Here is a 9985-nt window from a genome sequence, read left to right as displayed (position 1 = left end):
AAACATAATTACATTATCGGCTGTTATTAGTGGAAAATTAATTTTGTCAGGTAGTCTAGTAGATCAATGGCCATGTCTCTTGATGTTTCAACTTAGGGTATTTTTCTTTTTTCTTATTTCATTTCATTTTAACTTATTGCATTATCAATAGATTGGTTGTCCTTTGTTCTTTAGTTAAGTGCAGTAAAATAAACTCGTGTTCCCAAATTTGTAGGTCCCCTGTTTTTCACAATGTGAAAATGGGATTGCATAGTTAGATGGCATGTGCTCCTTTATGTTGTAGATTTGTAGTTGAATCTTACCCTCATGTTGTAGGTTCTCTTGTACCCTGTAAATTGGTACCAAAAGTTCCTTCATCTCTTTGTTGGTCTCCTTATTTGGTATTTGTTTCTACAAAATCTTACCATCTAATTTTTTTTATCCAATAACACCATTCTTGCAGGAAGTTGTTGGGATATTCCCACAAAACATAACATCCTTCTTATTATACTCCCTCATCTTCTCCTTCAAAACTTTATACTTCATCTTCAAATCCCTATTCTCAGGTGCTATCTCAAGAGCTTTCTTTATATCAATTTCATCCAAATCCAAATCACCAACAATAATATACGCTTGAGGCCTCCTATACAACGCCTTTACATTCTTGCTCTCCATTTCCAACACCTTCGTGCAAAGCTTCTCAGCCTCTTTGTACTCCTTCGTCTTCAGCTTACATGCTGCATTGTTCAAATTGCAGGAAACCTTCAACACTTTCGTTTGCTTCTTTTCTTCCTCACGAAAAAAAGTATCATTTTCAATGTACTTCACACCATTCTCCTATCTGTTTGAAGCTTTCTCATATTTCCTATCTTTAAACAACATGTTCCTGTCTTCCTTCTTTTTCCCAACTGCTTTGATCTTTTCTGGGGTGATCATATCCCATGATTCCTTTTCTTGAAAAAAAAAGATATAACAATGTCCTCAATTACTGAATTACCGTTTACTGGAAATAATACAACATCATAATATGCCTAAAGAGGCCTGAAAGAGACATTTGGAACTTTAAGATAAATTTTGTCAATATAGTGAAAGTATCGGACATATTACTGAGTCGTTAATATATTATTAGCATCCTATTTTCATTTCTTTTTATTACAACATCATAATTTGTAACTCATCCAAACATCACTCTTATTGGAGAAGAGGTATAATTACAAATGCTTAGTCAAAATTCATTTTTTTTTTAATTTACATCTTTAGAGCCTCACAAATTATTTTTTTTCTCATACTCTCACTTTCCCACAGGTTGCATCGAAGAAATTGACACTAAAAAATGTTACAAATTACGTAGCAGATGTAATTTGTAAACATCCAGATCTTGGTTATAATTATAGTGCCATTCTCATACCCGAAGGGGCTATTGATTTCATACCTGAGGTAAACAAACACCTTAAACCCTCCAAAAAAAGTGAAAAAGACGAGAATAACCTTCTGGCCTTGTCATACTCATCATTGTTGATGATTTTTAGGTGTACTTGTTGATTTTTAAATTAAATAAAATTTTGGCAAATGAAACTATTGATGAGGGTGGAATTTGGAAACAAAACCTTGTTCCTCAGTCTTTGCAGCTTTTTGACTTGCTTTCTTTAGCAATTCAAAATCAATTGTTCCTTGCTAGAGATCCACATGGAAATGTCAAGGTAATGTATTTCTTAGTAATTTAAATTAGGGTTAAATCAAATGTCATGATTAATGATTTTTTTTTTCTTTAGGTTGCCAAAATTAAAACAGAGAAGATGCTTATTCAGATGGTTGAAACTGAATTGGACCAAAGGAAGCAAATCGGTCAATATAATGGTGACTTAAAGGCCAATCCCAGTTTTTCGGGTACTTTATTGGATATATATATATATATATATATATATATATATATATATATATATATATATATATATATATAATAACACTGTTTTTGATATTTTTTAATTATTAAATTCTTAGTAGGTATGAAGGGAGATGTGGTTTCCCATCAAACTTTGATTCTTCATACTGCTATGCATTGGGTTGTGATGTTACAGCTTTGCTTCAAAGTGGAATAACTGGATTAATATCATCAGTCAGTATCTTTAATCTTTAATAATCTTTATGTGTTTGTTTATTATAAATTATAAATTTTAAGGGTTAATTGTGAGAAATAGCAACGTACTTTAGCAAAGTTCTCGATTATACTTTGTTATTTCTTGCATTTAAGGTTCATTTACCACAATAAGTAGAAGTAAGTTGCAATTTCTTGTATTTAGGTGATGATTGAACCAGGGAAGGAATGGAGTGGTTTATCCCGTACTTGATCCGTTCCAATTTATTGATTTTCATTCTTTACTCATGGGATTTTCTTTTCTTATTCCATCATGGAAGGGGATGGAAAATCACAGTATAACCTATTTTTACTTATGATTTTTAATGACACATTTTAAATAAAAAACCAAAATTGTAGTTAAGTTTAAATTTATTGTCAATAAATAACAATAAATATATAATCTATTATAATCTTACTTTCGGATGTAAGGAGCTTATATTATGTTTAATTTATTTTATTTTTCTAAATAAAGTTCCATTAATCACAATTAATGGAAAAAAGAGGTGAAACTGTGTTTTTCTGTGTTTTGCTCTTTTACACGTGATACAAAAAGATCATATGAGAGTAGCTTATTCCATTCCATTCCCTTCATTAATCTTTTATTCCCTTTCCAGTCTCACAAAGGATGGAACATCCCGACTCCCAGGTATAATATTTATATATTTATGAGTTCTTTGAGCAACTCGGCGAGTTGGATGCCCCAACTCTTCGAGTAGAGGCGGATTGACCACGTGGGTTTTATGACCAACTCGACGAGTCGGAGAGTCCAACTCGGTGAGTTGACGCTGTGAGAGGAAACCCTAAATCTCCGGGGTTGGGTCCTATTTAAAGGACCTTAAGCCCTCATTTCTGCCTCACCACCCACCTTACTCCCCTGTGTGAAACCCTAGTCGTCTATATTCAGCTAAGAGAGAAAGAGAACTAATCTTTAGGCATTTTAGTGCACCTTTTGAAGAGAAGAGGAGAGTATCAAGGCAAGGAATGGGAAGAGGCTGTTGGATCTGGTGTTATTTCATCTATAGCTTCCGTTGAAGGTAAAAATCTTCACCTTGCTCATTAGTGTGATTAGATCTCGTTTTCATGGAGTTTTAGGGCTTTTTTCCATCTTTCCTTGAGACTTTTAGTGTGTTCAACTTACCAAGTGATTGAGACTTCGGATATGGACCTTTTGAGGTCCCTAGAGTCCAAAGGTCCTAGCTTTATCCAACTATAGAGAAGCTTTTATGCTTAAGACCCTAAATGGGGCTTGTTTTGACATTTTAATCCCTAAGTGCCATGCATGGATGTAAAGATTGTAGCTTTACGTAGTATCTCACCATTGGGAGGCTAGATCTAGAGTTTATGGTTATGAATCTGCCTTAAAATCTCTGAATGAGAAAAGAGACTTAAGGGACTCGCCGAGTTGATGAGCCAAATCGACGAGTCGGTTAGGGTTTTCCCCGACGAGTCTGGACATGAGTAACTCGGAGAGTTGATGAGACAACTCGACGAGTTGAGATGGGTTTTTGCGACTTTTCTGAAGGAACGAGCGGATTCGATGAGTCACATAGATGCACGCGAAGAGTCGGGTCAACATGGACTGTTGACTCGAGTGTTAACATCTGTTGACTTTAGGGTTGGTCAAGACAGGGATTATGGAGACCATGGAGAGGTAGAATGGTATTTTACCAATTCCAAGAGTTAGAGAGACAGAATAGCGTTTGGTTTATTAAGAGTTGTGATTAGAGTGTTAATTAGAGATAATTATCATATGTGTTAGGCGGAGAATAGATCGGTGATTTGTGTACGAGGTGTATTTGCTTGCTTACGAGGTGAGTCTTCTCACTATACTTACCTTGAGTGGTAATTTCGTGTGACCGGAGGGTCTTGTGTGCTTATATTGAGTATTTTGATATGCTGCATTATGTATTTGTGTTTTATGTTGTGTTTTATGCTGAGCTTTACTAAGTTAGGACCGGAGGGTCCACCCGAGTTGTGGGATCGCAGGGTTCCACTGAGACACATCGACCAGAGGGTCTTATTTGAGATATATCCATGAGAGGCTAATGAGTTATGTGTGGTATTTTGGGGAACTCACTAATCTTCGTGCTTACTGTGTTATGTGTTATGTGTTTCACGTACTTCTCAGGACCACAGGAAGGCACCGGCTTGATTATACACACGAGGCGGAGTTATGTTGAGGATCCTGGATTGTGTTTAAACAACTTATGAACATGTGTTTTTGATAAATTGTCATTTTGGAGATTTGTGAACTATGTTTATGAGAATTATGTGATTTTTAAAAATGAAAACTTTGTTTGAAAATTGACGGTGTTACAAGTTGGTATCAGAGTGTTGGGTTGAGGGATTCAGATGTACCTTCGGGTGTGTCTGGACTCAAACTCGGGATTTGAGAAAAAATTTCGAAAGAAACGATTTTTACAAAATGAGAAAGAGTTTAAGAGAAAAACGAGTTGGAGCAGTGTGTACAATCAGACAGAGCCCGAACGGTGATTTCCATAAATACCCTTACTTATTTGTGTTATGAGATATTTATGAGATGTTAGGGATGCATGCTAGAGGATAGGCTAGGTATTTCGTATTTAGGGCTAGAGTTGTCTGATTTTTGATGCCTTAGCCTAGGAGTTGTTGCTATCTGTTGTTTGCCTTGAGTATGTGCTGAGTACGAGTATCTAGCAGGAATGACTTAGAAAGAGTTCTGAGTCGAGGGATAATCTAGGAGAGATATGTAGATGGGTATATGAGGAGTGTACTAAGAGAGTAGTCTGATATCCGTGAGAGATAGAGTACTTGTGAATTGGAATCCTAGGAGGAGGACTTGGGGTGACTATAGGTTGGTGTGGAAGGTAGTATTGGGCCCGTACTACTAAAAACACCGGATCTGTATGTAACCCAAGTAAGAATCCTTAGTTTACTAAGAAGCATGTAAGGGCGGGAAATCGAGTGTGAGTATGATCGAACGAGTCTCTGATGATTTTTGTGTTGTGTTTCAGAGACATCATGGTAGGTACGTGCCACAACCCCGAGGGCGGTAGTTCCAGTGACGAGGAGATCCGCAGGATCATTCATGAGGACGTGGCCGCACCTATCCGAGAGGCGATACCGGAGATGTTTGGGTCTATCAAGACCACACTGATTGAGACATTTGATGAGCGTTATGCTGCTGTTACTGAGGCTACTGCTGCTGCAGCCACTGTAACCGTAGCCACTGCTAGGCCACAGGGAGGTGACTCGTTGTTGTTCCGGGAGTTCAGCAACATGAAGCCACAAGAGTTTGATGGGACACAGGATCCGATTGCTGCTATGAGATGGATCTCCGATATCGAGGGGTGTTTTTCACGTGTTCATGCCCCGAGCACTTGAGAGTTCGGTTTGTGCTGAACCAGCTTCGCTTGGGAGCGAAAAACTAGTGGAAGTTTGTGATACCCAGCTTTACTCCTAGAGATCATGTTATAGTGACTTGGGAGAGGTTCACATAGTTTTTCCGAGATGAGTATGTTCCCTCGGTGGAGAGGAAACAGTTAGCCCATGAGTTTCTGTGTCTCAAGCAGAAGACATAAACTGTGGCTGAGATCTCGAGGATGTTCCATGAGAGGGCGATGTCTTGCCTTGAGCACATGTCTACTGAGCAGGCACGTTTGAGTCGTTATCTGAGCATACTGAGGAGGGATAGACGGGAGTTCGTGGCGAACTCATCTTACCGGACATTGGCCGAGTTGCAGACCAATGCCCGATGGAGGGAGATTGAGCTAGAGTTACAGGCCAGGGAGGAGGGAGAGTCCCAGGGGAGGGACCAGAGACCGATACAGTTGCAGCCGGCGACGAAGCGGGCAAAGCTCGCTGATGCGAGAGTTGGGGGCCAAAAGGGTCGTACTTGTGGAAATTGTGGCAAGAGCCACTAGGGATCATGTCGGCCAGGGATTTTCTACAAATGTGGCAAGAGGGGCACATGGAGAAGGATTGCCCCAAGCGGTTTGCAGTCTACTATCATTGCAACCAGACCGGCCATCGGAAGGCCGAGTGCCCTCTGCTCATTCATGGATCAGCCCAGGGTTACACTCCTGTTGCTTTGCATGCTACTGATAGTCCACCTGTGAAGGTCGAGGCTCCGAGGGCTCGTGGGAAAGATTTTCAGCTGACAGCGGAGGAGGTCCGCGCAGCACCTGATGTCGTAGTTGGTACGTATTTCCTTATTTATATTATTTTGAGATTTGTTGTGCTTATTATGTGTTGTATATAGGTACTCTTCTTGTGAGTTTTGTACCTGATTTGGTGTTATTTGACGCGGGTGCGAGTCGATCCTTCGTGTCTTTAGCTTTTAGTCTTCACATCACTATCCGACGTGAGGAATTGAGTCGACCTCTGAGGGTTTCTATAGCCAACGAGCATGCAGTCTTTGCTACTGATGTATTCCAGGGATGTGTACGAGAGATTTTTGGTGTTAAGTTTCTGATAGACCTGGTACCGACTGCGATGGGTGATGTCTGTGGCATAGTGGGCATCGATTGGTTGAGTCGGTTTGGAGCTGTGATCGACTGTAAGCGTCATATGGTGACCATACGAGACCCTAGTGGAGGAGTTTTTACGGTGTATGGTGAGGGTACCAGATCTGGATCAGCTTTCTGCTCTGCTGCCAGGGCAGGACAGAGTCTACAGCAGGTATGTATGGGCTATTTGGCGTACGTGATGGATACGCGGGTTGCTACAGAGAGGCCGAGTTCTATCGCTGAGGTTCCAATAGTGTGTGAGTTTCCGTTATGGGCAGAAGACGGCCTTCAGAACTCGTTATGGGCACTACAAGTTTGTGGTGATGCCTTTCGGACTCACCAATGCACCAGCAGTGTTCATGAATCTCATGAACTGGGTGTGCAGGCCCATGTTGGATCGGTCGGTGATCGTGTTCATCGATGATATTTTGGTGTACTTGAGGTCCAGAGAGCAGCACGATGAGCATCTTTGAGAGATTCTTGGAGTATGGAGGGCGGAGAGGCTTTATGCCAAATTCTCCAAGTGTGATTTCTGGTTACGAGAGCTCTAGTTCCTGGGACTTCACGTTAATCATAATGGGATATTGGTCGACCCGGCCAAGATTGAGGTAGTTATGAGATTGGAGGTACCGAGATCCCCGTCCGAGATTAGGAGTTTTCTGGGGGCCCGAGCAGCATGCCTCATTCAAGACTCTTCGCCAGAGATTGTGCGAAGCTCCAGTGTTAGCCCTTCCCGAGGGAGTGGAGGACTTTGTATTCTAATGTTATGTATCTATATAAGGGTTGGGTGTGGTGTTGATGCAGAGGGGGCATGTGATAGCATATGCATCAAGGCAGTTGAAGCCTCATGAGACGAGGTATCCCACCTACGATTTGGAGCTGGGGGCGGTGGTGCTCGCCCTAAAGATCTAGCGCTGCTATCTGTATGGAGTCTGGTGCACCATATAAACGGACCATAAGATCTGAAAGTACCTCATGGATTAGCCCATATGAGACAGAGGAGGTGGTTGAATGTAGTGAAATACTAGGACTGCGAGATCTTATATCACCCATGCAAGGCTAATGTGGTAACTGATGCCTTGAGCCGTAGAGCAGAGAGTGCTCCGATTCGGGAGGTGTGTATGAGGATGATGGTGATGACTCCAGTCCTAGATACCATCTGAGAGGCTCAGGTGGAGGCTGTGAGGCCAGAGAACCTCAAGAGGGAGCGAGTGGTCGGACTGGTTTCCACGTTTGAGACGGATAGTCGGGGGCTTATGACTTTCCGTGGGCGGATTTGGGTGCCCTATACAGGTGGATCTCGGTGCATACTAATGGAGGAGGCACATAGATCGAGATTATCGATCCATCCAGGAGCCACTAAGATGTATTTGGATCTGAAGAGAGATTACCGGTGGCCCTATATGAAGAGGTATGTGGCATGGGTAGTTGAGAGGTGCTTGACTTGTCGTCGGGTTAAAGCGGAGCACCAACATTCACATAGCCCGTTACAGCCTCTAGGGATTCCCCAGAGGAAGTGGGAACAGATTTCCATGGATTTTATTACCAAATTACCGAGAACCACGCGATGTGTCGATGCAATATGGGTGATTGTGAACCGGTATGAAGAGTACTCCCTTCCTTGCTATCAGTGAGAGCTCTTCTGCAGAGAGATTGGTCGAGATTTATGTGAGAGAGGTGGTGGCACGACATGGAGTTCCGGCATCGATATTGTCAGATCGGGATGTGCGTTTTACTTCCAGATTCTGGAAGAGGTTTCATGAGGATTTGGGTACCCGATTGCACTTCAATACTGCATACCACCCACAGACTGACAGACAGAGTGAACGGACGATTCAGACGCTTGAGGACATGCTGCGAGCATGTGTGATGGACTTCGGAGGAAGTTGGGACACCTATTTTCCCTTGGCTGAGTTTTCTTATAACAACAACCATCATTCCAGTATTAGTATGCCTCCATTTGAGCTATTATATGGGAAAAGCTGTCAGACTCCCATCTGTTGGGGAGAGGTAGGGCAGAGAGTGATGGGTAGCACTGAGATAGTGCTCAAGACGACTAAGTAGATTCAACAGGTCAGACAGAGGTTACTAACAACTTAGAGTCGCTAGAAGAGTTACGCAGATCGGCGACGATCCGAACTAGAGTTCCAAGTTGTATATTTTGTCTTCCTGAAGGTATCCCCGTGGAAAGGGGTGATCCGATTCAGGAAGCGGGGAAAGTGAGGTCCTAGATATATTGGTCCTTTCCGAGTGACTGCCAGAGTGGGGAAGGTAGCCTATCGGTTGGAGCTACCTGCAGAGTTGATCTAGATTCATAACACCTTCTACGTGTCTCAGTTGAGGAAGTGTGTAGCCGATGAGACGACGGTGGTACCCTTAAAGGACATTCAGGTAGATGCTAGCCTGAATTACATCGAGAGACCGATAGCAATTTTGGATAGAAAAGTAAGACCCTGAGGAACAAGGAGGTGCAACTGGTTTAGGTACACTGGGAGCATCGCAAGGGATCCAAGTGGACTTGGGAGCCGGAGTCCGAGATGCGCGAGCAGTACCCAGAGTTGTTTTCCGGAGCATGATTTGAGGGCGAAGTCTGATTCTGGTGGGAAAGAATTGTAACATCCGACTCTTAGGTATAATATTTATATATTTATGAGTTGTTTGAGAAACTCGACGAGTTGGATGCTCCAATTCGTCGAGTAGAGGCAGGTTGACCACGTGCGTTAAATGACCAAGTCGACGAGTCAGAGAGACCAACTCGGCGAGTTGGCGATGTGAGAGGAAACCCTAAATCTCCAGGGTTGGGTCCTATTTAAACGACCTTAAGCCCTCATTTCCGCCTCGCCGGCCTCTTTACTCTCCTGTGTGAAACCCTAATCGTCTGTATTGAGCTAAGAGAGTAAGATAGCTAATCTTTGGGAATTTTAGTGCACCTTTTGAAGAGAAGAGGAGAGTATTAAGGCAAGGAACGAGAAGAGGCTGTTGGATTTGGTGTTATTTCATTTATAGCTTCTGTTGAAGGTAAAAAGTCTTCACCTTGCTCATTATTGTGATTAGATCTCGTTTTCATGGAGTTTTAGGGCTTTTTCCATCTTTTCTTGAGACTTCTAGTGTGTTGAACTTACCAAGTGATTGAGACTTCAAATCTGGACCGTGTGAGGTCCCTAGAGTCCAAAGGTCTCAGTTTTATCAGGATATAGAGGAGCTTTTATGCTTAACACCCTAAATGGAGCTTGTTTTGGCATTTCAAGCCCTAAGTGCCATGCATGGACGTAAAGATTGTAACTTTACATTGTATCTCAGCCTTGGGAGGCTAGATCTAGAGTTTGGGGTTGTGAATCTGCCTTAAAACGTCTGAATGGGAAAATAGACTTAAAGGAATCAC

General features: G+C 42.2%; 1 pseudogene across 1 annotated transcript; it reads left to right on the top strand.

The window, feature by feature from the left end:
* Nucleotides 1-1154: 1154 nt before the first annotated feature.
* On the top strand, nt 1155-2116 carry LOC145126993 (pyrophosphate--fructose 6-phosphate 1-phosphotransferase subunit beta-like; annotated as a pseudogene). Its single transcript, XR_013716430.1, has 5 exons — nt 1155-1184; nt 1285-1416; nt 1509-1679; nt 1752-1866; nt 1984-2116. The product of XR_013716430.1 is annotated as a pyrophosphate--fructose 6-phosphate 1-phosphotransferase subunit beta-like (transcript).
* Nucleotides 2117-9985: the final 7869 nt, after the last annotated feature.

This window comes from Lactuca virosa, chromosome 7 (genome assembly GCF_052849685.1).
Source record: "Lactuca virosa cultivar CGN04683 chromosome 7, Lactuca_virosa_CGN04683_v6, whole genome shotgun sequence".
In the NCBI taxonomy this organism is placed as follows: domain Eukaryota; kingdom Viridiplantae; phylum Streptophyta; class Magnoliopsida; order Asterales; family Asteraceae; genus Lactuca; species Lactuca virosa.
The sequence above is the reverse complement of the archived record's forward strand: the minus strand, read 5'-3'. Positions and strand labels throughout refer to the sequence as shown.